This window comes from Ambystoma mexicanum, chromosome 12 (genome assembly GCF_040938575.1).
Source record: "Ambystoma mexicanum isolate Mex_15411 chromosome 12, UKY_AmexF1_1, whole genome shotgun sequence".
Taxonomy (NCBI): domain Eukaryota; kingdom Metazoa; phylum Chordata; class Amphibia; order Caudata; family Ambystomatidae; genus Ambystoma; species Ambystoma mexicanum.
Window position 1 is genome coordinate 416,129,462 of NC_090936.1, and position 27,301 is coordinate 416,156,762.

The window sequence follows — 27,301 nt, forward strand, 5'->3', positions numbered from 1 at the left end:
CAACACTCTGGCCAGGACACTGTTGTCAGAGTCACAGTTTAGTGTGCATGGGTGGGTTCCTATTTAAGCCCCACCCATGCGATTCTCCTGTGCTTAGCGTTTGATCTGCCATGCAGCAGGACACTCATTGCTGATGCGCCAACCCGTTCAGACCTAAAGGAAAGAAAAGGAAACACGTTAAAGCAAGCAAACAGCTCCCGGAAAGACCAAAGAGATTACTCACCAGCGCGTCTGCCATCTCGAAGATCCAGATTCCTCATATTCTGCATCAAGGTCTTCCTGCCATCAGCGAACTCGTCCGCTTCAGTACTTACAAGGAAAGAAAGACAAACACAAGTACAGGCAGTCGCTGCAGGGATGTACTTGCACTGCTCGTAACAGCAAGCGCTCAACACAACAGTCGTCCCTCATTCAAGCGATGCATACCAGGGCAGATCGCTTGCAGCAGGAGTGCGTTTTGAAGCTCATACTTACTTTATGACTCAATAATCACAGTGCGCATTGCGCTCCAGGGGAGACTTCATACCTCAATCATTCAACGTTGCTACCACCAACAGGCAGCCAAGAACTATCAGCCACAGCAGGACTGGGCAATTGACTGCAAGTGAAGTAACTGGCAAGGACATGGTACAACAACAAGCCAAGGACAAAAAGGCAAAGAGACCTCAGGTCGAGCTCCACAAGAAGACTTAGTGTCCCTCCAGGAGAGTCTAGAAGGACGGAGAGCTCTACTTCTCAACACAACAGGTTACTTCAGAGGGCTTGGGGAGGGGAAGGGTTCATCTCAGGTCCATCCTGTCTCACCCATACAGCTCATGACCCACAGTGTTAACCCATACATCCTTGTTTTAGACAGGTGTTCCACAACACAGTTCCATCCGGCAGGCAACGGCAGACCAGACCCAGTTCCTCCCTTCACCGGCCCAGACGCAGAGGGTCCCAGTGCCCCTGCAGAGTCAAGGTGAGCGTTACACCTCCTTCACAGGCACACACAAGGTGGATGATGCTGCCACACCCTTTGTAGAATGTGCTTTTGATGCCTGGTGGCAGATTGTTTCCTGCTCTCTGATAACACACTGCAATGCAGAGAATTATCCAGCAAGAGATTATCTGTTTGGACACAGACAAATCCTTCCTGGACAGAGAGAAAGCCACAAAGAGTTGGCCATCACGCCTAAATTCTGCCGTCCAAGCTACTCTGAAGCTGAGCGCCTTCTTAGGGGCCAGTCTGTGTAACCTTTCCTCAACCTTAGAGGGATGTGGAGGTGGATAGAAGATTGGCAAATCAATGCTCTGGACACATGGAATCCAGAATACACTTTTGGCATTAATTTAGGACTCACATTGAGAGAAGCCTTCTGCTTGAAAAAATTGTAGGAAGGGTGGTTTGCAGAATAGAGCCTGAAGCTCACTTACCGAAACCAAAAACAGAGTAGGTGGGAACCTATTTCCAAGGCCTTTCAGAAATTGGGTCATTACTGGGACCGTGAAGAAGAATCATTGATCCGGTGACCTCTTGTACATAGAGAGAGCCACAAAGTAGCCCTTGACTATGCCTATCTGAAGGCCTGAAGAGGCCAGTGACAGAAGGAACTCCCTCACTGTAGTAGTGGGACAAGCAATATGGTCTATCCTGTGTTCCCTACACCATGTCTCAAATGTTCTTCACCTGCACATGTACAATAATCTGATAGAAGGTCTGCGTGCAGCCAGTAGCACCTCAAGAACCTCTTCTGAGAAGTCCCAATCATCATACCTCATCCTCACAAGAGCCACACATGCTGGTTGAGGGATTCCAGGTTTGGGTGGAGCACCTGACCTTTCCAACTGGGATAGAAGGTTCAGCCGCCAAGGCAGCCGAGAGATGGGCAGATGGTCAAGTCCAGCAGTTCGGAGCACCATGTTCTCGTCGCCAAATCTAGGGTGATCAGGATCATGGTAGCTCTAAAATTCCTCAAACTCCTGCGAACCCATGGGATGACCTATAGGAAACACATAGTGGAGCTCAAAGACCCACTATACCAGTGCATTCCCTTAAGCAAAACTGTTTGCACTTTTCATTGGCCCTCGTGGCAAACAGATCACCATCGCGGTACGCCACCGGGCAAAGATCTCTTTGAGAATCTTCTGGCACACATCCCAATCATGTGAGTCGGTGCTCTGCCTGCTCAGTGTCTGCCAGCCCGTACTTCTCTCCTGCCAGATGGGTGGCCGAAACGGAGATTCGGTTCTCCATTAACCAGAACCATAGTTGCAGCACCTCTCTGCATTGGGTTAGGTACTGTACACTCCTTGTTTGTTGAGGTAGTGCATGGCCACTGTGTTGTCCGTCAACACAAGGACTTTTTTTTTACCCTTGAGAGCCTTGAGAGAAGGTGCAAAGGCCATCAGGGCCAAACTGATTGTCCACAACTCCAGTCTGTTGATGTGCCACCAGCATTCCACTGGGGACCAAAGTCCACTCGCCTGCAGATCCCCACAGTGAGCACCCCAGCCCTTAAGAGAAGCATCCATGACTACCTGGGACTGGGGCCACAGAAGCCAAAAGGGTCCCCCCGCCATCATGCTTTCTCAGCTGGACCACCAAGGGAGGTCACTAGCCACTAACCTCAACACCTTGAGAATGTCCCCTATGATGTCAAAACCGTGAAGCAGAGAACAGGTTTCCTCGAGCTTCATCGATACCTGCTCCAGAGATTTTCCCCGGATCAACCAGTCATCCAGGTACATAAATAAGTGTACAGCAGATCTCCTGAGGTGCGCCGCCGCCACTGCCATCAGCTTGGTGAAAACCCTGGGTGTGCAGGTTAAGCCAAAGAAGAGCACCTTGAACTGATAGTGAGTGTCCACAATTACAAATCTCAGGAACCGCCTGTGCTTCCGATGGATTGGCACATGAAAGTAAGTGTCCTGAATGTCCAGTGACACCAACTGCTCCTGGAGTTGCAGAGCCTGGAGAATTTCTTTCAACATCACCATTTTGAATGTGTCCTTCCTCAGGAACTTGTTCAAGTCCCTGAGGTCTAGTATGAGACGTAGACATTCCCCTTTCTTGCGTACCAGAAAACAGCAAAATAAGTAGACTGATCTCCTCTACTCAGGTGGCACCTCTTTCATGGCACCCTTCAATAACAGGGCCCTCAGTTCCACCTGGAGCTCCTGCTTTGGTTGTTGTGGAGGGGGGAGTGGTCTGCCTGGAGGTTTTCTTAAGAATGGTAGACAGTACCACCATTCGAAGAGCTGCAAGTCTCAGGCATTGGTGGTTATCTCCTTCTACCTGTCACAGTGCACTGAGATTCTTGCTCCAAGCGGAGAAACGCGTGGTGAGAACTCAAAGCAACTTAATGGGCGCTATCACCTATGCTTTGGCTGCCGCAGTCTGAATGTCTCTAGAGGCCCCTCTTCCCCGTCCCTCCTTTTCCCTCTCCAGGACATGAGAATTGCCTCTGCCCTTACTTGGCTTGCAGGAGCTGTACCCTCTTTCCAAATGGAATATATCACCTGTAGCATCTAATCTACCCCTAGAGAAAAAGCTGAATGATTGCTTTGCTGGTTACTGCACAGCTAGACTCGGTGAATTGGCAGCTAATTTGGAGTACTTTAACTTCTCTACAGACTTGACGGCCTTCGGACCGAAAAGGTGCTCACCATCAAAAGCTTTGGCCAGAAGTGTAGCTTTGACATTACGCGAGAAACATAAACTATGGAGCTAAACTGACCTCTGAAGTACCGTGGACGTCCCCATTGCTTGGCTGACGCAATCAGCAGCATTCAAGTCTACCTGCAGTGCTTGGCATGCCACCTCCTTGCCATCGTCAATGATGTGTAATAACCCACCACTCATGTCTAAAGCCGGGATGTGTTCTGTCGATTCTGCTATAATTCTCCAGAGTCAGCAGGAATATTTGCACCCTGAAGCAAAGATCTTCTTGGCCAGGGCATCAGTTTTCTTGTTTTCCCTGTCTGTAGGAGGATTGGAGTGGATGTGGTCAGCCTAGAACGCACTGTGGCGGCTTGTACCACCAGACCTTAGTGAGTTTGGCACCCACAGCTGGTGTGGATCATGGCCTTTGCTAATGGGGTCTGAGCTGCATTAAATGGTAATGCCCTCTCAGCCTCTGGTCCCTTCTCTAGGATGTTCGTCAATTCCTATTCAGCAGTCCTCCTGTACTGAGCATTAGGATGGCCATAGGGGGCGGCCTGTTGCAGTTCAAGGTCAGGGGATGTATCCAGTCCGCTTGCATCATGCAAAACTTCAGCCAAGGCAAGCAGATCTGTTTGGTCCGTGAAGATATCATCACCCACAGCTCCCCCGGTCATTGGCTCAAAGCCAAAAGGGACTTGATCCCCCTCATCATCGTAAACCGACCTCATGGAGTCGAAAAACATTGATTGAGACTCTGGTTGGTTGGGGGAAAGAAACGCTCGACCATCAGCACTGTTCTCGATATCGACGGGATCCATCCATTAAGGCATCTCGGCACTGGTGCCTCGAGGGCCATTGCATCTGAAAATGGCTTTGCTGTTTGTCGTGGTCAAGCGTAAGGGCGTAGGACCAGACATGGTCACCATGGTGCCGGAACCTCCGGTCACAACGGGTTCCTAAATTGCCTGAGGCATCGAGACCGGAGTCGTACCTGCCATAGCTTCTTGGAACAGCTGTAGCATTTGCTCCTTGAATGCCTCCCACTCTTCACTCGGGGTGCCCAGAGTCAGGCAGATCTTACCCTGCTCCTCAGGCGACTCAGAGTCATGTCATTGCCAATTACGTCTCTTCTTTTTGTGGGAGGATGAGGAGGACAAAAGGCTTCAGGAGTTTCTTCACCTTTTACGGTGCCTGTCCCCCTTTTCGGTCATGGGACCTTCGGTGTCTTGGCCTGACAACTTGATGGTTGAACGCACAAGGGACTTTGGCGGAGGCCATCGGAGCACCAATTTCACTGATCGCTCCCTAATAGACCTGGGGTTCATTTGCTGTCAGGAACTGCATTGCTGATATTTTGTTCTTTCCCCAGACACAATACACAGATCTCATGTGCATCAGTGATCGACATCTTCCAGCCACAGTCATGACAACGTTTGAATCCCGGAGTCTTAGGGCCCGACCTCCCGACAAATGTATTGTATTGGAAATTGAGATACAGGGGGATAGTGACGTAATATATATATATATATATATATATATATATATATATATATATGTCTGAGGTCATGCCCGGAATCAAGTAGTGGCACGGCCGATGTCCAATCATACTACGCCCCCTGTCAAAAAGGTTTCTGAGCAGTTGACACTGGAAGGGATATCTGTCTGATGAGGAATCTCCAGTTGTACTCTGGCTGCATCCAAAAAGGAGGGAATGCGATGGTGGGAGAGGATGGAGGCGTGGGTCGGGGGGTGTTCCATAGTAGGGCAAGCCTTGATCTTTGGCTTGAGTCATGGAGTCCTCTGGCAACCGTAGTCCCTTCGAAAATTCTCCTCTGGTCCATCACTTCATTGGTCCTTCGCTCCCTGGTGAGTTGCTTGTGTCTGGTCTGCCATCCCTCTGGCCTTTGGCTGTTTTGGTCTGTCATCCCTCTAGTCCTTGGCAGGTCTCGTCCATCACCACTCTGGTCCTTGGCTCCATAGTGAGTGACCGGCAAAACCACACAGATGCCAAGCTCTTTCTTTTTTCGTGGGCTGTTGCTACACTTCGAAAGCCAAAAATTCTCATGCTTGCATGGTGTTTCCACTCAATCAACTTCTGCACAGATTGGAGAATGGTATGGTAACAATAACCATGTTAAAATCATTCAACCTCCTAATCCAACCGACAATACATCTTGACACGCAACTCTTTCACTGAAACACATGTTACACAATGGAGGCGGCGGCAGGCAGTGAACTTTGGGCTTCATTACAAGGTTTCTGGTATCCTGGTGGTAATACTACCAGGATACCGCCAAATGGTAACACTGTTACCGGCACTCGGCCTGGCAGAATTACCGCTAGATTATGAGTGCTAATAAGGGTGGTAAATCCCCATTCCATGGATTCCTATAGGACTCCATGGGGGATTTGCTGGTATTACCAGCACAGGTAATACCGGTTATTTTTTGCTGGTATGGTGCCAGAATTACCTCCAACTCTTAGCTGGAAGTAATTCCGACCACCCCACCGGGATACTTGTACTTTGCTGGTGTGGAAATGTGCTGGTATGCGGAAATACTGGCATGTTAATTCTGCACCAGCAAAGTTGTAATGACTCCCAACATCTCTAAATGTTACACTAGCCCACCATAGATACACCGGCACAACTTTCTATAATGCTTATGCACTGTTCTGACAGACAGCCACATAAGTATGTTAGTAACCTGGAGTGCGTATTGTAACAAAGCAACCTATCCCTGCTTCACCTGCTACTAAATTAACTCCCTACCCTACCTCTTGCAGATCCTGAAGATCCTAGAAATGCCAAAAGTAGCAGAAGGCATGTTATGCAAGAGTCGATAAAATAGCATACCACGGCATAGAAATGAGTTTCACTCATTCTCCTTTGTAGCACAGCTCTGGATGGGCCAAGCAACTTCAGTGACTTGAGGAAGCTAATGTTGTTTCTGCCCAGGGGCGGCTCATCGATAATGGGCGACCGGGAGTTATCTCATTAATTTTGAATGCGTGGCCAAGACAGCCCAGTGAAAACACTAAGCGTACAGCTGAGGGAGCGCTGCTGGGCTGGCTTGAACTGTCAAAGGAAAATACGGTTTATTTTTGGCAGTTTGTACCCCAGCACTACTACACCTCCCCACACATTCAGAGATGCTGGGCGTGTGCAGGGACCAGGAAGCGCCCCTTCTTCCTGGATCCTGGATCCTGTTCATGTTGCACAGGAGCCAGAGAACTGTTGTTGGAATTGTTGGAGCTGATTCTGGATTAAATATCTGGACTTCAGGTAAAAAAAAGAAATATCTGAATGTCTGTATGCATGGCTGCGTTTGTGATGAATGAATGTCTGTTTGGGTCTGTGCATGAATAGGATAGACCCGGAGTCTACCTAGACTCCGATCTGTCCATGGATAGACAGGTTAATGCCATCGCCTCCTCCTCAGCCTACTACTCTAAAGTCCTCAACGCTGCCAGACCTTTCCTGTCACGCCAGAATTGCCTCACCATTGCCAGGGCAATAATTGGATCAAGGTTAGACTACTGCAATGCCCTGCTCGTTGGGACCTTCAATAAAAACCTGGCCAAACTTCAGCTAGTTCAAAATAACGCACTGAGGGCGGCCACAGGTACCACGAGAAAAGACCACATCTCCGAAGTCAGAAGACAGGCCCACTGGCTCCCGGTCAAAGAGGGGATTGTTTTCAAAACACTCGTCCTCACCCACAAACGTCTCCATGAACTGGCTTCACCCTACCTGACCCAAAGAATCACCAAGCATACTGCCACCAGACCATTAAGAATGTGCTACTCCAACACGATTGTCACGCCCAAAATGAGCAAGGTGCGCACAGGTGGCACCAGCTTTCCCACCCGGGCGGCCACTCACTGGAACGCACTGCCACCTCACGTAAGAATGATTGAGTCCCACCAAGCCTTCCGCAAAGCCATTAAAACCAAGCTCGTTGTATGAAATGTACCTGACTGCACTCTGTAACTGTACATTGCATATCATGCATCACTTGTAACTATGCCTGTATCTGTGTAACCAAGAGACCTCTGGTCACCGCTGAATCAAGAATCCAACATTTACTTGTATCAGCGCCTCGATGCCCCTGGGCTGCAAGTGCGCTATACAAATGCAAATAAATAAAAATTTTAAAAAATGTGTGAAGGCAAATGACAGAATATGTATGAATATGTCAAAAATGCAACCCACCCAAATCAGAGGCTCATTCACCAGCACAATGATCGGTGCTCGCCATGCATGTGAGTGGGCCTTTGATTTGGTGAAGAATTAGAGGCGCGCTCACCGGCACGATGGGCAGCGCTCATCATGCTGGTGAGCGGGCCTATGATTTGGTGGTACCACCACACTCCCAAATCAGAGGCCTGCTCACCATGGGGTGTGTGCACATTTTTTACTGGGCAACAATGTTAAAGCAATTGTGATATCATGTTTGCTTTAACCCTAATGCTCAGTAATAAAAAATGTGATGCCAGAGGCATATAGCGTAACCAGATTGGTTGCAGCAATACAGTCCAGTCTAGCCACATAACACTTATCATGTTTGCATGATAAGTGTTGTTATCCGGCTAGATTGGACTGCATTGCTGCAGCCAGACTGATTACGTTTTCTGTCTCTGACATGGCATTTTCTACTGGGCATTAGGATAAAGCAAGCATGTTGAGTGTTATTACGTGACTAGACTGTTATTTTTGGTGCAACTAGTCTAGTCATAGCCATTTCTTACTGTGGCATGACATTTTATTGTGCATCTCCGATAAAGCAAACATGACCAGTGTTATTAAGTGGCTAGACTGGTATTCTGGTGCAGCCTGTCTATCCACTTCTTAAAGTGGCATGTCATTTTTACTGGGCATCTATGATTAATCAAATGTAAGTGTTACTACATGACAGACGTGTGTTCTTATTGTGGGGTGGCATTTTTAATGGCAAAGCCAACAGGAATATGTTCTTATGTGCAGGTACTGGCATATACTGGAAGAGCCAGCTTGGGCACGTTTTCCTAGTGTATCATTACTGGCATTATGCACAAAGCAAACATGAGTATGTTCTTATATGGGAATACTGGCATGTATAGGTGCAGCCAGCAGGGAAATGTATGGGCCCAACCAGCCTAAAGATTTGGTGAAATGCATCATGAAAATGCATTGGAAAATGCTCCTATGCACTGTTGGTAACTTGTATCTATTGGATTGTGTCATGCATTACTCCACACAACCAATTGAAAACTGTTTGGCCTTTTACTCAATTTTTCACAGTTAGGGTGGAGTAAAATGCACCATTTTCACCCAATACTCCAAAAAATGTAGCAGATGGCAAAAGCCCCCAAACGCCCCTTGGTTGTTTTGGGCTCCCTCGCTATGCTCGGTTGCTCATGCATATGCATATTGTGGCAAATATTTACCACCTTCGAATTAAAAAATTCACCAGCCACCACTGGTTCTGCTATGCAGCTATGCACTCATCTGTGGTGCACTGAATGGCTAGTAAGAGTACATCTGCTTGTCAAACAAGTGTTATGGGAATGAGAGAGGGCAAGTGCAACAATAATTCAGTTCTGGGATTTGGGGGTCTACCATGCATACAAATGACCAATCTTGCAATAGGCAGCTGTGAAAGCCACCCCCCTCAAGGTCCGTTTTTTGCCACACCTCCTTCCTCACACTATCAATTTCAGAGGGCCCCCTGACCCCACTCCCGTTGTGCAGCCCCACCACCACACTCCATCCGCCATTTACCTTTGGTGCTCCAGCGCAGTCTCCCAGGTCTCTTCTAGGCTGCGGCCCCAAAAGGCCTACACAGGAGAGGCGGCCATCCTCATGCAGGCTTCTGTGCGTAGGCCTTTGGAGGCTGCAGCCTAGAGACTACACATGAATTCTGGATTACAGCCTTGCCGACCACCAAACAAGCAGCATGAGGGTACATCATGTTGTCACTAAAATCATGAAATCTGCCACACATTGTAAGGATGTGTTTTTTTGTTTGTTAATAGTGTGAGATGAATCACCTATCAGCACTCCAATTTTCGCAGATAAGTCAGAGTGAGAGCAAATTATTTGCCAGGATCACACACTTTAGCAAAGCTGGGATTTTAACCTGCTCTCCAATTTAAGTACTTGACCGCACATCTTCTAAGATTTACTAGGTAAAACATATTTAAGTTTTGGATTTCAAGTCCTAAATTAATACTGTCCTATAGAGTTTACTTGAGAAATCCACAAACTGCAGAAACCTGACATGTAAGTCCTTATGGAAACATGTTTAGCCAAAAGAATATCATTGCAGCTTTATTTTTCACATCTTGAAAGGAAAACTATAGATCGCAGCATTCCAAATAATGCAAGCCTGAAACATCTCCTATTTACCAACACTGTACCGTCACCATGTTTAGAAATGCACTAAAAGAAGTCTGTTATAAACTCACTTAGGTAAGGAGAATAATGTTCTGTAGAGGACAGGGGCGTTGCTAGGGGGGGGCTGCGTTGCTAGGGGAGGTAAGGGGGCTATAGCCCTTGATCTTTTGGTTGTAGCCCCGGATAGAATCTCAGGAGCTACAGCCAAAAGACTAGCTAGCCCCCAGTCCCAACAGTTCCGACATCAGCTTAGCCCCGGATCTTTTCCAGGCCTAGCAACTCCCCTGGTAGAGGGCTTTATTCCGTTACCCATTGTATCTCATTGGTAAGTGCTACAGATATTCTAAATGACTGGTGCTGTCTGAGGCCCTTCAGTTGAAATGACCTGACATCAGGCATTTTAAAGGCGTTGCTGATAACAAAAGGCAAGTTCTGCATAGTTGTTATGGTGTTGCCTGCAGACCCAAGGGCGCTGTGTCTGTAGCTCAGACTCCCCATTTCTTGGGAAATGGCGAGAGCTTGCTCTTGCAAGCCGAGCCGATTCTAAATGTGGCCCAGGAAGAAATAAAGGCGTTCAGGACGGCTCTGCCTGGGTGACCATTTGAGCAAAATGTTGGCTCTTTTAAATGAATAAGCAGCAGACATACTGATGATTTGCATTACACTTCCTCATTTGGGCTAAACGAACCGTAACATAATAATTAAAAAAATAAAGCATGACATCTTCATCTGTCTAAAACGTATCTTTCCAATGTGGAGCACTTTAAATGTGCTCACATGTCAATTCTTGTTTGCATAGTTAAAACATTGCACATGTTAGGATCCCAATGAATGCCACGGGTCCTTGGGATCAGATTACAGCCAGGATAAAACCTATTGTAATGCTTACGCTCCTGTGACCTTGGGTGTTTCATGGCACCTTCACACCTGTGAGCTCAGTTTGCCTCCTGATGTGGAGGTGGGGAAAGCACAGGGCAAAGGTCTGAACAACCCGAAGTTGGTGGGAAATGGCATCTGTTTAATTTTGTTACCAATGCTCTTTTAAAGCAAAATGCTATGTTGCTCTTTGCTCACCTGTGTGTGTACAATCCTTTTTTTAACACTGCTGCTATTTCAGAGGCATACATATTGTGGATGTTAACTTTTCTGCATCACTCCAACCCAGATCATACCTCTCACCACACAGGCTTTTGGCGGGTGACAACCGCCATGAAAGCAGTTCTCTCACCCACCAAGCCACTTACTCGCCCATATAAGTGAAAGGGCTTTCGCCCGCCAAAAAACAAAATCAGGTGTTTTCACCCAGCCCCGGGGCCACAAAAGGTTGAGAGCTATGCCAGTATCACACTGCATTACAAGTTGCATAACTTAATCTTTATGTGTATGGCACTCCAGGTACGTCTGGACTAAGCACAAGTATAGCTAAGTGAAAAAACTAAAAGTACAGGAAAAGTAAGCAGATCACATATGTAGCTTGTTAACTGGAAGTTGCAGATTATTCATGAAAAGGGCATTGGTGCCATGTTATGTTATCTTGCATTTTTATAGTGCCTCCTGCCATATGGTATGGAGTTGAAGCGCTCTGGTTGGGAGTCCTTTCTGGGAGACAGTCCTAGAAGGAGCATAACAATACATGAGGTGAGAGTGGCAAGGACATTCTGTGTAGATTATTAGAGGAACAGCAAAGATAGAAAAGAAACTTGAGAAATCCTCATTTAGAAAAGCTAGAAAAGACTATTTTCAAGTCTGGATCCAATTTTTATTGGAACTCGGCTATATTCTAGAGGGCGCAGCGCAAAGAAAGCAGTAGTAGGAGTAAGGAGAAAGCAGAGCTGTAAGGCAACTGTCTGGATTACTAGCTCAGTTATGCGCCCAGGGGTACTAGCTTTGCGATAGCTGGGCGGAATGGATGTGCTTGTCAAGGCAGCAGCGCAGTTGGGAAGGAATCTGGAAAAGGGGGTTTTGAGTTCCAGAATTCATGTCCGCACATTATGACTCTGCACTGCCTCAGGGTAGATGTGCAGGATCAAAATCACTGCGAATCCCATAACATCTGTAAGGTAGGCCCAAAAACCCAAATTGTATAAAAGTAAACCAATGAGCCAATAAAGTACACATTGTATATATTTCAGTTCCTCTTTTCAATAGTTGGGTCTCTAACCCTTTTTCAGAATTATTTGTATGTTTGTCAAGTCCTCCTTTCAAACACTGGGCTTCTGCCCCACTTCTAACACTGTTCATATGTATACTGCTTTCTCCTTTGATACGCTGGGTTACCGACCCTTCTTTCACAAAGTTTTCATTCACATTTGTTTCTTCAATATCCTCAATTAGTTTCTCTTGCGTTATCAGTGCGACACGGCAAGTACTTTCAGTCGCTCTGGTAACCCATTCATTCTCCTTAGGCTTACCGGGCAGCTTTAGCAGTCCTTGCATCTCTTCTTGGCTTTTTCTGCTGGTCCGCTGACAAGGCATTCGTCCTGTCAGCCGGTCCACCTTTACTCTAGTGTCTTTCACTCCGAGCACCTCCCACGGTTCCCGGCCACCAGGCAGTGCGATGAGGCAAGAGCTTTCAGTTGCTCCGGTAACCCATTAGTTCTCCTTGAGCTTACCGGGTGTCTCTAGCAGTCCTTGCATATCATCTTCGGTTTCTATGCTGGTCCACTGACTAGGTGTTCATCCTGTCAGCCGGTCCACCTTTGCTTTAGAGTTTCACTCTGGGTTCCTCACACAGTTCTTAGTTACCAGGTGGTAGGCTGCTTTCGGTACAGTCTCTCCTGTCACCGTCTGTCACAGGCTTGTCCTGCTCCCCACAATACCAGTGCTCATCCAGCTCCCCTACGCCACTTCAGGCACAACAGGCATTCGGCACTTGGACACAAATAATACACAGGAGAACAGAAGTAGACAGAAATTGGCTGTAATGCAAACACGCACCAGTGCATGGGAGGGTACTCACTGCTCTTCCCCTCCCAGACCTGGCTCATCCTCATGTACAATGTAGTAGCTAGCTACATCCAATCTCCACCCATAAACCAGCACATATAATGCATGTATGATAACAAACAGGTCCTTTGGCAGAACAGGGGAAACAAAGCCTGCAGTTGCAAAAGGCACGAAGCAGCCTCTGGTAACCATGGGATTTGAGCCAAGCAGCGTCATCGCTGTGTACATTCTGAGCTGGAGAAAGAACTTGCCTTGTCAGCCTGAGGCATCACGTATTCCACAGCTCTGCGACCTCGGCTGGCATGGGTGTTTCAGTTGTTAGGCCAGTCTCTTAGGCAAGTCTGTAGGTCGGTCTCCTTGCATCAGATGTACCTCAAATAAACCAAAAGAAAGTGCAGTATCAGATATGGCAACATATGCCCAGTTTCTTTCCCTTCTCATTTTATCTATCAGTCGCTGACCAAAGCCTTGCACTACTTCTTCATAAAGCAGACTGCAATAAAACTATTCTTATACATACATACTCAATAAGGTAGCAAAAAAAAAAAAACATTATCAAAACACGACAACTTATTTATGTCCTAACTCATCTAAAGCCATTAATTCACTGTACTGTATTGCATAACCATCCCCACCTACTAGAATCAGCCATTATCTAGGGTGCATCTAAAACAACAAAAACAGTAATAACTACATATCCCTCCATTTCTAGCTCTGAGCATTCCTGTCACTCTAACATCCAGCACCACCCCTTTCATGTGTCGGTCATGTTTGTGTGCACTGTCCAAGTCAAAGTCAATGTTACTCTTACTTTCCAGCATATAGTCAGCTTCTAGTACCTCCCAGCTCCTAGGGGCACCGGTAGTCAGTGTCAGCAACAACTTGTTTTCTCCCACATAGCATCTTGCATGGTGAATACCTGGTCGTTGACCACTCTCTCAATAGTCCATGGAGATCAAACGACCGCCAATCTTCCCACTGTGTGCCTTTCACATCCATCTGCTTGCACTGCTCCTTCTTTGGCTCCTCTTTCTGTTTTGTCTTCAAACAAGTGACACATGTCCACATGCGGTTGCCAGCCCTCTTTTGCCATGGGCCACCAGGCCATCTCTGTCGGGCACCGGTACCCATTGTCTTGCTCTTTCTCTGCATTGATATATTGCATCATTCGTTCATCCTCCCCTTTCGGATCGGTGAGGAGCCGCTCACATTTTTTTTGACCCTCCCTTTTGCTTTTCTGTAGGATAATATTTATCACATCAAGCTGTGAGCACTCCACCACATGCCACTCCTCATCTTCTATGGATGCCATTAGCTGTGGCTGTAGGTCATTGTCAGGTGTCATGGGCCACTCTCCCTCAGATGCAGTTATCTTCTCTCATCCCAGAGCCAACACCACCAATTGGATTTCACTGTACAGTGCTCTCCCCCCCAAACACTATTAAGTCATGATGCCACTGACCACCTTCTTTATATGTGGGCCTGCCAATGTCCTTGTCTGGTGCACATGTCCTGAAAGCGCCCTGTTGTGCTTGGGCAATCTCTGACATGCATTTGCCTGAAGCTACCCCTTCCTCTGGCATTTTGTTCACTGGCCCGTCTAAGCTGCACACTGCACAGTCACCCGTCCTTCTGAAATCCAGTTTAATTCTTACCCCTCTGTACAGGTATGTATTCTCATGCAGTCAGGACCCCGTTTGTGTGTGTCAGTATGTGGGTGTTAGTCTTAGTAGCGGCCGTCACCATAACCATTGGGAATATCTATACCCTGCCTCTTTCTCGGAAATACATAGAGCCACCCCCACAGCACTCAGAGTCATCCACTACAACCCCCACAAGCACTGGTGTTAGCACCTCACAGTCTTGCCACTCTGTGTGTTGTCCCTCCACCCACTCCGTGCACTCCTTCACCAGCACTGCTTTTCTCACTGTCAGCCATGTGCCATCAGCTATATTCAGAATGTATGCCCACCCCTGGGCAGGCCTTAACTTTAACTCCACATCCTCCTTCATTATGTCATCTGGAAACAGCCATCCTATGGTGGCCCTTATGAAGGTTTGTGTAACATTACTGCAAAATATGAGGGTCTTTAATCTCTCCCTATCTTCATCACCTTTGTGAAATCTTTGTTCTTCGCTTGTAGTTCAGCACTATCTCCCCTGTCCCTTCCCTGCTGTACCCTTTGTAACTGCTGTTCTCGGGTGACCCCACCTTCTTATTCCTTTGTATTAACTGGGGGCCACACCCCAATTGTTCACCTTGCTCCCCAACCTCTCCAGCACTGCCCTCGATCCTGATTTATATAACAGGTCTGCCCCCTCCACCCTCCTGTCAGGGAACCGGCGTCTGTCATATTGTAAATGTAACTGGTAACTGGTATCAGCCCTACTGCAGGTTAATTCAACTTCCTGACCTTACACTCCTACCCTGTGCCCTTTACAGCATCGACCCTACACCGTCTCTCCATGACAGGCACTCTGACTGTATCACAGGTGCTTAAGAATGCTCTGACCTGATTGCAGTACTGTGGTTGTCCTTGCAACCCTGTACTGTACCACTGAAGCACTCTGAGCCACTGTCTCTGTATTATTCCTAGAGTCCCTGAAGACTCCAGAGTCCCCTAGTCAAACACGCAACAGGTACAGTGAATAACACTTTTTTCCCATACCCGTTGTATTGTTGTAAATCCCAGTCATACACGCCAGGAAGGGGAGCTCCCGGCTTTCTGCACTATATGTTACAGGCTTGTCTTGCTCCCCACGATACCAGTGCTCATCCACTCCCCCACGCCACCTCAGGCACAGCAGGCACTCGACACCTGGACACAAAAAAGACACAAGAGACCAGAAGTAGAGAGAAATTGGCTGTAATGCAAAAACACACCAGTGCATGGGTAGATAAATCCATTCTCCACCCATAAACCAGCATGCATAATGCATGTATGATAACAAACGGGTCATTTCGCAGAACAGGGTGGCAAAAAAGCCTGCAGTTGTGAAAGGCATGAAGCAGCCTCTAGCAGCCTTAGGATTTGAGCCAGCAGCTTCGTCGCTGTGTACATTCTCAGCTGGAGCCTGAACTAGCCTTGTCAGCCTGAGGCATCACACATTCCACAGCTCTGCGACCTCGGCTGGCATGGGTGTTTCAGCTGTTAGGCCAATCTCTTAGGCAAGTCTGTAGGCTAATCTCCTTGCATCAGATGTACCTCAAATAAACCAAAAGAAAGTACAGTATCAGAGATGGTAACAACATCTGCTTCGGCCTTCGTGCTGCTGCTCGCAGCCTGCTGAATTCTGGCATCTCGTTCAGGGTTAGCACAAGCCGCCGACAGCCTCTGACTCTGCCACACCTCTCCCTCTGGATCAGTTGTGGCTGTTTTAAACTTCCTGGCATAAGTCAGACTTCTCCAAAGAGTAGAACATGGCGTTGGCTTCCTGCCTCTAGTCATCATCACTGCCCCATCTCTCTTCCTCATCTCCGTACTAAAATGGGGGGAAAGCAAATAGGGTGATTGATTGGAGAAATCTGAAATGTCTTCCTCCACGGTACAGTAAGCCATTACAGGTATGTTGAAAAGGCATATGGGCGCCATGTAGGATTTTGATTACCGGGTTACCTTGGTCTATGGGTGTCCTACCTCTCTGGAGTTGGTCTTCCCCTATGTGGTCTTCCCACAGATAGCCACCCCTAAGGTCTGAGTCAGGTAGCTTCTGCCTTTCCCTGGCAACATAAGAGAAGCTTCCCTGTAGAGAATCATGTGACGTTATTGCCAGATTCGTCCTATCACTTATTGACACAGTTGCAGCATGCTAATGAGCCTCAATTACGAGGCTAGCAGTAAATGGGTGGTACTTCTGCCCATTTACTGCAAAACGCTTTTACTATTACTGCAACTCAGTCTCATCGTCTTCCCATGGGATTGCGAGTCATGGTAGGGGCTGTTCAAATTGCTATTTTGTGAGTCCCTAGGACTCCATGCAGATTTTTGATGGAAATCATTCAGTGCCGTATATTTGCCGATTGTTGGCCTTGAAGTGCAGCATTTACTTCCAGAATAATGCTGGAGGTAAATCATCCACTTCAAGGTAAAAATTACCTAGGAACTACCACCACTCATTACTGTGCTACCGAAATCGTAATGAGGCCCAATGTCTTTTTGCTGCAACAATATTGCCATCAATGGGCAAATTAAATGTCATCACAGCTCACAGATGTGTACTTAGAGTAAGCAGTACTGAGGTTACTGGGCAAAGACAATGTGAAGGTTCACTTACAAGATGTTCACTCATATTTGGCAAAGACATTATGAGTGTGTACTTGCAGTAGCTGCACTGGCCTTATTGGACAAAGCCATTGAGAATGTGTACTTGCAGGAAGACTATCGGCCTTACTGGGCACAGCAACTGAATGGCTTGGCCTGTCCACCTGACCAGCAGCCTCCTCAATGCAGTCTGCCTGGAACCTTAAAGTAGATTGCTGTTAGGCATGAAAATTAGTGGTTGCAGAGCAATTGAGTGGCAGGGACTGGCCACATATCCATCAGGCCCATGAATGTTGTCTGCCTGGAGCTGGCCTGGCCTACTGTCCTTATGTAGATGCCAGGAAGTCATGAAAGCTGGTGGTGAGTAGAGCAACTAAGTGGCAAGGCCTGGTAAGATTGCATGCCATAATGGATTTGTTTGGAGGGAATTTTTAAAAAGCAGGCAGTTTTTACGTGCAGCAACACAATTGGTAATTTGGTGGAGAAGCAAAACAGTTTGGAGCTCATTTTGTATAGTGGCGAGTAGTATACAATGATACCTTTCCTCATCAAACGAGCCTTGACAGCTTTCCACGTCCCTTTAGGGTGGGATATCCGGTCCCTATGACGTCATATCCTGGACGTGGCCCCCTGGGGCTTCCCCCGGAAGTTCTGCCTGGGCAAAATCCTGTCCCGGAAGTGATGTAGGTGTGTTTAACAGGCCCTGGGTCCTTAGCGGGGGTGTCCCACCGGATGTGACATCATGGGGGCTATCGGGAAGGTCCCCCCAAGGGTTGGGGCCCCAAGGGGACTTCCTCCGGATGCCCCCCAAAGAACCGGAAGTGTGGAGCGGGGTTTTGAAGGGTGGGGCGTGGCGTGCAGGGTGTATATATACATATACGTATTGGGGGATGTACAAGCCGTTCCTGAAGCCTTGGAAAAAAAAAAACGAAAACTCAAAAGACCTCAATACCAGGAATTATGAAGCGCTACAGCTACTACTCTAAGGACAATACAGCTGCTGAGGATTTGAAAACCCTTCAAAAATATTACAGCCCTGAAAGTCCGCCGGCACTGGCGCTATCCGTCGATGGGGGTCCTGATGACGCAGCAGCTATGGGAACATTATGTGAGCATTTTGATATGTTGAATCTTGGGAGTGGGAAACAGCCGGGTGTCATCGACTCCGGTGTGGATGACGCCTACACCGATGCAGACTATGTGGATATGGATGAGGCTGTTAAGGCTCTGGAGGAGACCCCGTATGAAGATCTGAATGTTTTAGAGCAACTGTTTCCAGAGGCCGCAATAACCTCGACGGTAGACACAGCATCTGATGAAGACAAGCTGTTTATGGATGTTACTAGCTCCTCTATGCTGGAAGATGTTGGTTCTGAAACATTGGCTATGGTAAGTAATGAAGTATGACGATGTGGGTGTTTGTGTGTGTGAAAAAACCTGTGAAAACACATGCTCAAGAGCTAAACTTCTTTCTTTTTTGAATTGCAGAAAACGCCAGATAACCATAACGGAACTGTGGGCCTGAACAACTAGTTTAACGCCGTCAATTATTATTGCATGTGCTGTTCAAAAAGGATCGAAAGTTCAGCATTCCCAGTCGGTGATAAGTGTAAGAAATGCGATACTTTGAAACGTTTTGAAAGTTCTGATGAGGAAGAAGATGATAATATAACCCTTTTGGAGACTGTAACGGCTCAAGCGTTTGCGGCGGCTGTTGTGAAAACGTGTTTGAAGCGGGACTATTACCGATGGTGTGAAGGGCATAAATACGGATACCCGCAACAGGATGCTCATGATTGTTTACTCCCGAATTATCAATCTGTAGCAATACGGGCGATATGTCAGATGTTGAAGTCATATAACGTTTATCAGATGCTTAAAAGGGTTTATAAAACCATGGGTATGCGTGTACATGCGAGTGTGGGGGGCCTGCTAACAAAAACAATCTTGGAAATTCAAACGTGTCGCAAGCCTGAGAAAAAAATGAAATCTTTACGCCTGGCAGGCCCCGTGATTTTTAGAAACCATATAACCCGTTTAATACAGAGAGACTTTTCTAACCTGTACAGGCTGAGGAGTAACCCGCAGAGGTGTCCGGTTCCGCAAAAGCTTGTTTTTTAAAAAGATGAAAACACAATAATACTGCTCCTTATATGTGTACCGTTGTTTCTAGGGTAACGTTTCTGGAGGAAAAACCGGACGTGTGGAGAGCTATCTGATGCCTGTACGGCTGTGTGGGGAAAAACTTTTATACGCTATGCGGAAGGCGAGAATAGCGGTAAACACCCCACCCCGGCTGTGGCGTTTTGATGTACCGAGATTTCAAGATGCACGGATGTGTCAAAGTGTAATTAGTAGCACCATCAAGATGTCGGCGTGTGATGAATACGGTTCTGTATTCCGATAGAACTGGGGTTCTTTATACATGGGCCCTAGAACCGTTTTGAGGCACCACGTGGCTGAAATGTATGCAAGATTCCTACGCCTTAAAGGTCTTGTTTTACAGGCCTCTGAACTATCTGAACTATTAAATGCTACAAGTGTCTGGTGTCTACAGAGTTACAGGCGGGGTAACCACGTTGATGTGTATAGCCTGTTATATGATGCGACCAATAAAATATCAGGGGTGGTAACTGTTCGACACCCCATACATGTATACCAAACAGTATAAAGAAAAATTAAATAAAACGATATACACCAACCCTGCGTCTGCTTATTTGTTTGTAGTGCATCAATGGCTAACAACACACGTTCAAGATTGCTGAATGCTATTATGATAAATCTGGTGTTGGGAGTTATGGGGGTGTTGATGCGCTTTATCGAAAATTACAGCGTGATAAACACCCTATCACGCGTGGAGCTATTAAGACATGGCTATCCAACCAGGAGACGTATACCCTTCATAAAAATGCTAGAAAACGTTTTAAAAGAAGAATGACCATTGTCCCGTCGGCAGGTATGCAGTGGCAGGCAGACCTGGCGGATGTTTCTAACCTTGAAAAGCAGAACGATGGTGCGCGGTACATTCTGACGGTGATAAATGTTTTATCAAAATATGCATTTGCAGAGGCCTTGCGGGATAAGACTGGTTCAAGAGTAGCGGCGGCCTTCAAACATATCTTCAGCAAGGGTCGCGAACCTGTAAAATTACAAACTGATGCCGGTAAGGAATTTCTGAATAGGCCCCTGCAAAACCTTCTAAAGCACCACGGCGTGCATCATTTTATAACCCACACGGAAGTTAAAGCGACGGTTGTTGAACGTTTTAATAGAACCCTAAAATCTAAACTATGGAGATATTTCACAGCCTATAATACACAACGCTATGTGGATATATTACAGACTTTTATCGATGTGTATAATGACAGCTACCACCGGTCTATTAAAATGCCTCCCCGGGCTGTAACCTCTGAAAACTCATTATCAGCGTGGCGAAACCTGTATGCTGGACGGCTATCGGAGAAGATCAAGAAAGCATCCTTTCGCGTAGGGGACCACGTCCGAGTATCCAAGTTAAAAGGTGTCTTTACAAAAGGCTACCAACAGTCCTTTACTGACGAAATTTTCATAGTGGCAAAAGCATCTGTGAAAGAGGGGGTATACATATATCAGCTGAATGATTATGCTGGTGAAGTTGTAAGCGGTAATTTCTACACAGAGGAGTTACAAAAGGTGATCGACGATCCCCGGCGTCTTTATAGGGTTGAGAAAATTATTCAGAGTAAAGGTAAGGGGTCTAAGAAACAGCACCTGGTAAAATGGCACGGATGGCCTGAGAAATTCAACAGTTGGGTCAACGTGGCCTCTCTAGAGGATCTAAAAAGCAGAGACGATCCCTGAGAAGAAGAAGAAGAAGATGGAAAACACCAGCTTTTATTTCACCTTGACCAGTAACGCCTCTTTAGATATATTCCCCAAAAACGAAATATCGGATTATTCTGTTAAACTGGCTAAACCCGTTAATTTACAAGGTCCGTGGGAAGCGGGGTTGATGGAGATTCAGTACCCCCATACCTGGGACACCCTGGACAAAAGACATTCCTGGTATACCATCAGACGTGGAGAACCTGCTGAATTGATAAATGTGGGTTTTCCTCACGGCTTCTACCCCACAATACAGACGCTGCTAGATACTATCAACAAATCAATCGCGAGTCTCGAGCGCTATGCAGATATACACCTGTTTCTAAATAACTCACGCCGTAAAGTATTTGTAAGATCACCCGATCTTACCGTGGAGTTTATATGTAGCGGGAAACTCTCGATGGTGTTGGGGAACGTTCAGCATATAAAAAATAATACTAAAAATACAGACAAAACACGTGCAGATATTGATGGTGGATTTTACAGCCTCATGATCTACAGCGATATAGTAGAATACCAAAGGGTTGGTGACTCATACGCCCCCCTGATGCGGACCGCACAAGTCAAGGGCGAAAATAACGGCAATGTTAATATACAATACATGAAGCCTGATTATATTCCAGTTTCTAAGTGTCATTTTGATACCATCAACATCCAGATAAGGAACGATCAGGGAGATCTGGTCTCATTTAAATACGGGAAGGTCCTGGTGAAACTACACCTGCGCCCTAGACGCGAGAGAGACAATTAGAACATGGTAATCATGAAGAATTACGGGGAGCCGCACGCTTATAGGGATTATTACCGCAGACAGGCCGGTTATGGAAATCAGCCCTACTTCCAAGGTGCGCCTGTGATGTATGGTGAGGGGCTAGGAAGTATTTTTAGAAGTCTTTTTCGGAGAGCCATGCCCTTCCTGCGCAAAGGGTTTGAATTAGCCAAGCCGCATATGAAAACAGCTGCTACAAACATTGCTAAGGATGTGGTGTCTACTGCAACAACCTCCATCGCAAATCGTTTCAACCAACCAGCACAAGAGGGCTCTGGTCTGGTTTACGTGGGTAAAAGCCCTGCAAAAAGAAAAAGGCGAGCTTCGCGCCGGCGGGGGCCTCCGAAGCCGCATAAAAAACGAAGGACAACAACCAAAACCGCTCAGAAGAGAAAGCGCACGTCAAAGAACAGACGGGTCAATCGAAATAAAAACAGACCCGGCATCAATATTTTCTAAAAGATGGCCTTTATCCACTGTGCCTCGGGGGAATGTGTGAAATCGGAACTAGATCTGTTTGTCGTGTCCCCGACACAGACAAGCATCGAAAACAGTTTTTTCATGGAAGTTGCGCCCCTAGCGGCACTATCACCATTAGCCCCGATCGAGTTTTACATATCGGGCTCAACAGAGACGTACCTGGATTTGAATGACACCTTACTCTACCTAACCTGCAGAATAACAAAAGAGGATGGGACGGCTATCGGTGCAGCGGGGAAGGTGGCCACGATTGCCTATCCGGTGGCCAACCTTTTCAACCAGGTGAACATCACTCTAGGTGATCGCATGATTACACAGAGCGACAATATGTATGCCTATAGAGCGTATATTGAAAGCATTCTGAACTACAGCAATGACACTTTGGACACCCAGCTGACTGCAGGGCTTTTTTATAAGGACACGGCGGGGCATATGGAGGATTATGCTCTAAATGGAAACAACAAAGGCTTTATAAAGAGATCAGCGTATGCGACAGGTAGCAGAAACTTTGATTTACTAGGGCGTCTACACTCGGATCTGTTTTTCCAGGAGAAGCTGATGGTAAATGGTGTTGATCTGAAAATTAAACTCTTGCGAAATAAAGATGCTTTCTGTTTGAACAGTGATGATGCCGAAGCCTACAAACTGGTAATAGTATCAGCGAGTTTATTCATTAAAAGGGTAAACGTGTCACCGACGGTCAGACTCGCGCATGCTGATGCTCTACAAGTATCTAACTTGAAATACCCTGTGGAGAGGACCTCCTTGAAAATCTTCAGTGTACCAGCGGGCAGCCGTGTCGCCAGTCAAGATAACTTATTCTTGGGACAGCTACCTAAAATAATCGTTATTGGCTTTGTGGATAACACCGCTTTTTCAGGGGATTACGCAAGCAATCCTTTTAATTTTAAACATTACAACATTAACTATGCCGCCCTTTTTAAGGATGGGGTCGTCATCCCCGCCAAAGCCTACAGCCCTAGTTTTCAACAGAAAAATACAATTAGGGAGTATCTGGGACTAGTCTCCATCAGCGGCAAGCACATGCGCGATAAAGGATTTGTGATACCACGTGACGACTATGATGGTGTCTACACCTTGCTGGCTTTTGATTTGAGACCCGATAATGCATCATCAAGACATTATAATCTGATTAGGAATGGTAATTTACGACTTGAGGTCCGGTTTGCTGCAAATTTACCAAGTACTGTGAATCTCATTATTATGGCCCTATTTGACTCTGTCATAGAATTCAACAACCAGCGACAGGTGCTGTACGATATGTAATGGATACCTACCAGATCATGCATTTCCTGCGAAAAGACAAACATGCTGTGAAAACATTTCGAGGCGTGTATTCGTGTGATAACATTCCACGGGGTATACCGGGGGAGCTGCCCATCAGCTTTGTTGTGAACACCGACCCCCAGCATCAAGAAGGAACACACTGGATAGCTATGTTTATAGACACTGTTGCAATAACTGTTTTTGATAGTCTGGGGTGTTTCCCAAGCCACCCTATATATGACGGCGATCTACTGGACTATGTTAAACATATAGCACCCATAGTACATTATAATAGAGCACAGGTGCAGCATTCTGAAGCCGTGACATGTGGGCAGCATGCTTGCTACTTTGTATCTAAAATGTCTGAGAAACAGGCACTGCGGGCTGTTATGCAAACTTACTCTCTTGATCTCAGGCAGAATGATCAGATGGTGACGGCTTTTGTGAACAAACGTAAATATCGCCGGCCACCTGTAAATGTATATAGTTTTTGCCAGAAATGTAAGTGTGTTAATAATCAGTAGATATGTGTACAGGGCTAAATAAAAACATCTTGTACTTTTAAACAACCGTCTCCTTCTTACTTGTGTCATGTTTAATATTTTTTATTTTATTTTTTTTTAAACAAACAAAATGTTGTACTAGCCATGCTTGAAATAATTAGACGCAAAACGTATGGTTGGTATAAATAATAATGTTCTTTTATTACAAACAGAACCTTTGTTTATACAGGCTGTAGTGGGTATAGATATAAAGACATTTACATAAATACGTATTTTATTATAAACAGCGCATTTGTTTAATCAACAGGTGTGCATATACTTATAAAAAACAGATACATAAACCATATACATATACATATGACAAAGGTTAAAAACTGTTCTTAAAATTAAGAGAAAACACAGTTACACACTAAACCAGGCCTCGCGTTTGGGTTTATTTTTCTTTCTTCTTCTCTTTACGGAAATATCTAGGGACTCAACATCCTCGGACGTGGTTTTAACACCAGTGTCTTTCAATGTCTCAAGCAGCTCGCGATGCCCCATGTTTCCCACTAAAGTGGCAGGAATGTTTAAGTCCGCAGCAGATTGCATGAACAGATCCCAGCCTCTAGGCTTTTTGTGTCTTCCAAAGGCCTGTGGGTTGGTAATGCTGCGAACTAAATCATGGACATTTGAACCTTTGACAGGCGTACCTTTATATACAAACTCCCCCTTTGCGTTCCAGGGTACCAGCCCCTGCTCACCGATCATCTTGTTCAACAATAATTCCGCATTCTTACGATAACGGGGGTTAATGGCATTCAGGATTTCAGAGACCAGGGGATCAGAAACGGGGTGTCGGGGATTTGTGTTGCCGAGACTCGTAGGCTCTTCAGGGGGCATGTACAATGTTAGTTTGTTCTTCTCATTGGCGGCTTGTCTAAAATGTGTTAAGTATTTCTGGAGAATCGCGGAATAGAGGGTAACCTTGTCGTAGTCTGATAAATCATGCCGACGTAGGACATCTTGCATTTCAGAATCGATCCGGAGGGTTGCTGATTTTCGAATATCAGGCTCTTCCCTGTTATGGGTGCTCAGACCATCCAGCTGATGCTTGTCAACCAGATACATCTTCTGACTGTGCTCCATTAACCGCCCCCTAGAAGCCTGGTGATCAGAGGCAATGCAAGGCCTAGGAGCGCTCCTATGAAACCTCTGGATTGTTTTAAAAGCTTTCTTTTAACTTTTATGGAGGCCCGCTTGTTACCCAGCTTCTTGAGGATTAGCTTCTTCTTTTATAAGACACCTAGTTGACGGCCGGATAACGGTACGTTCCCCCTGACGGTATTGAAGGCAATTTCGGCTATAGCCGATACTAGATCATCAGAAGCCGAGCACAGAATGGCCCTGCGTTGCTGGGGCGGTGCCGTTACTAGCATTTTAAGGAGAGCGTAGTTCCGGCGTATACGTGCCGTCATGATGGTCGGTCGCTTGTACTAATGAGGTCTGTTTTGCACCTCAACCGGTTTTTCTAGAGGGCTTCTGTATGTAGACGACCGGTAAATCCGGATGGAAAATACCCGTGCGCAGTCGGTAGTCCTCTAAAGTGTTTGTCTTTAAATCCACCAATAAGTAGCCATAACGTTTACGGGTAGCGTCTTCAAAGGCCTCCATGAAAAATCGGCTGTTATCTGGATAAATCTGGCGTGCTAGAACCGAGAGTTGTTGTTTATCTCTGGGGTTCTTAAACACAATGATATAACTGGCGTTTAGAGTTATTGAGCGGTTGCCCTTGCCCTTGTAGAATAAATTCTGTACAATGTAGCAGATACTAAGGCTCCTATGATGTGAGTATTGGGTAAAAGCCTTTTCCAATTCGGGGCTCTGACCGCCCTCCATCATGAGATCATCTACGATAATCATGTTAATAAGGTTTGGTGGTAGCAACCGATCATCATTCAGAGTCTCTGGTAACCCCTCCACAAACTTCAGATGCGGTATTTTAGAGGCCAGTTCGTTATACAAGTTCTGCCAGCACGAATAAAACCAGATGACATTATCAGGTGGGGTCGACATGGTGGTGCGGGCATTTTCTAGGAGCTGTTTGATAAAATAACTTTTACCGCAGCTGGAAAGACCCGCTAGCACGCATGAAAAAGGGTGTTGAAGGCGCGTGTTCATCATACACGATGCTTCCTTTTTTCCGTAACCGTAGGGTAATGTTTTGTAGTCGTTTGTGAGCACCCTTTTATCAAACACCACCCTCAAAGTCTTCTGCAGTGTCTGGGTGCTGATCTCCCAGCGTTTTTTCTCCCGCACTATGGATGGCTGCTGCACCACAATAGATTTGATGGTGTTTTCTAAAGTGTACTCACGCACCAGCTCTTTCAAACTGTCAAAATTGATCTTCAAGCTGTTGCTGACGTTCAAAGTGATGCCTTTTACTTTCATACAGACCGCCCCTGAGGATGTGCGATAGGAATATGTTTTGGGCCCTGCAGAAACAAATTCTATAATGTGCTCACCAGGAGCTAATTCACTTGTTAGATTACCCAGATAATCACCCAGTGGGGGATTCTCCTGGCCGGGGGCGCTAACAAAAATAACCGAATCGGTCTCGTGGTACAGACACCTCTCCTGGAGAGCATCCATGACTGTATAAAGTTCCAGACGGGCATGAGCGGTTGTGAAACAGGCGATGAATATGTTTATATTGTTGGAACACGTAGGGTACTCCTCAGCGTATTTCCAACAGAGGCATGCCGTTTCCTCATCTATAAACTGCAGGCTTGAAATGTCATAACCAGCGTCAAAAAGATAGGCTGTCAACTTATCAGGGTCGGTTATAATAGTTGTGTTTGGTAAATTTGTTCTCTGAGCAAATTTACCCCATAAGGAATTTAAGCACAGCTTGGCTAGCTGCCGTCTGGGAAGGTTATTCTCGATGAATTCTGGTCTTAAACTGATACCCTGATGTGTGTAATAGTCATCTATGTACTTCTAGCGGGCTGCGGGGTCATCGCAGCCCTCGGGGTATCCTGAAGCTTCTTGTTTGCTCCGCAGGAACATACGAATGTACTCGCAAAAGAGTTCTACCGTAATGTTCTCAAAGTGCCATATTTCATGAATCCCCAGATTCCCCAGACGGTACCCTTTCTGCAAGGCTACTTCTAACTCGACGGTACACCA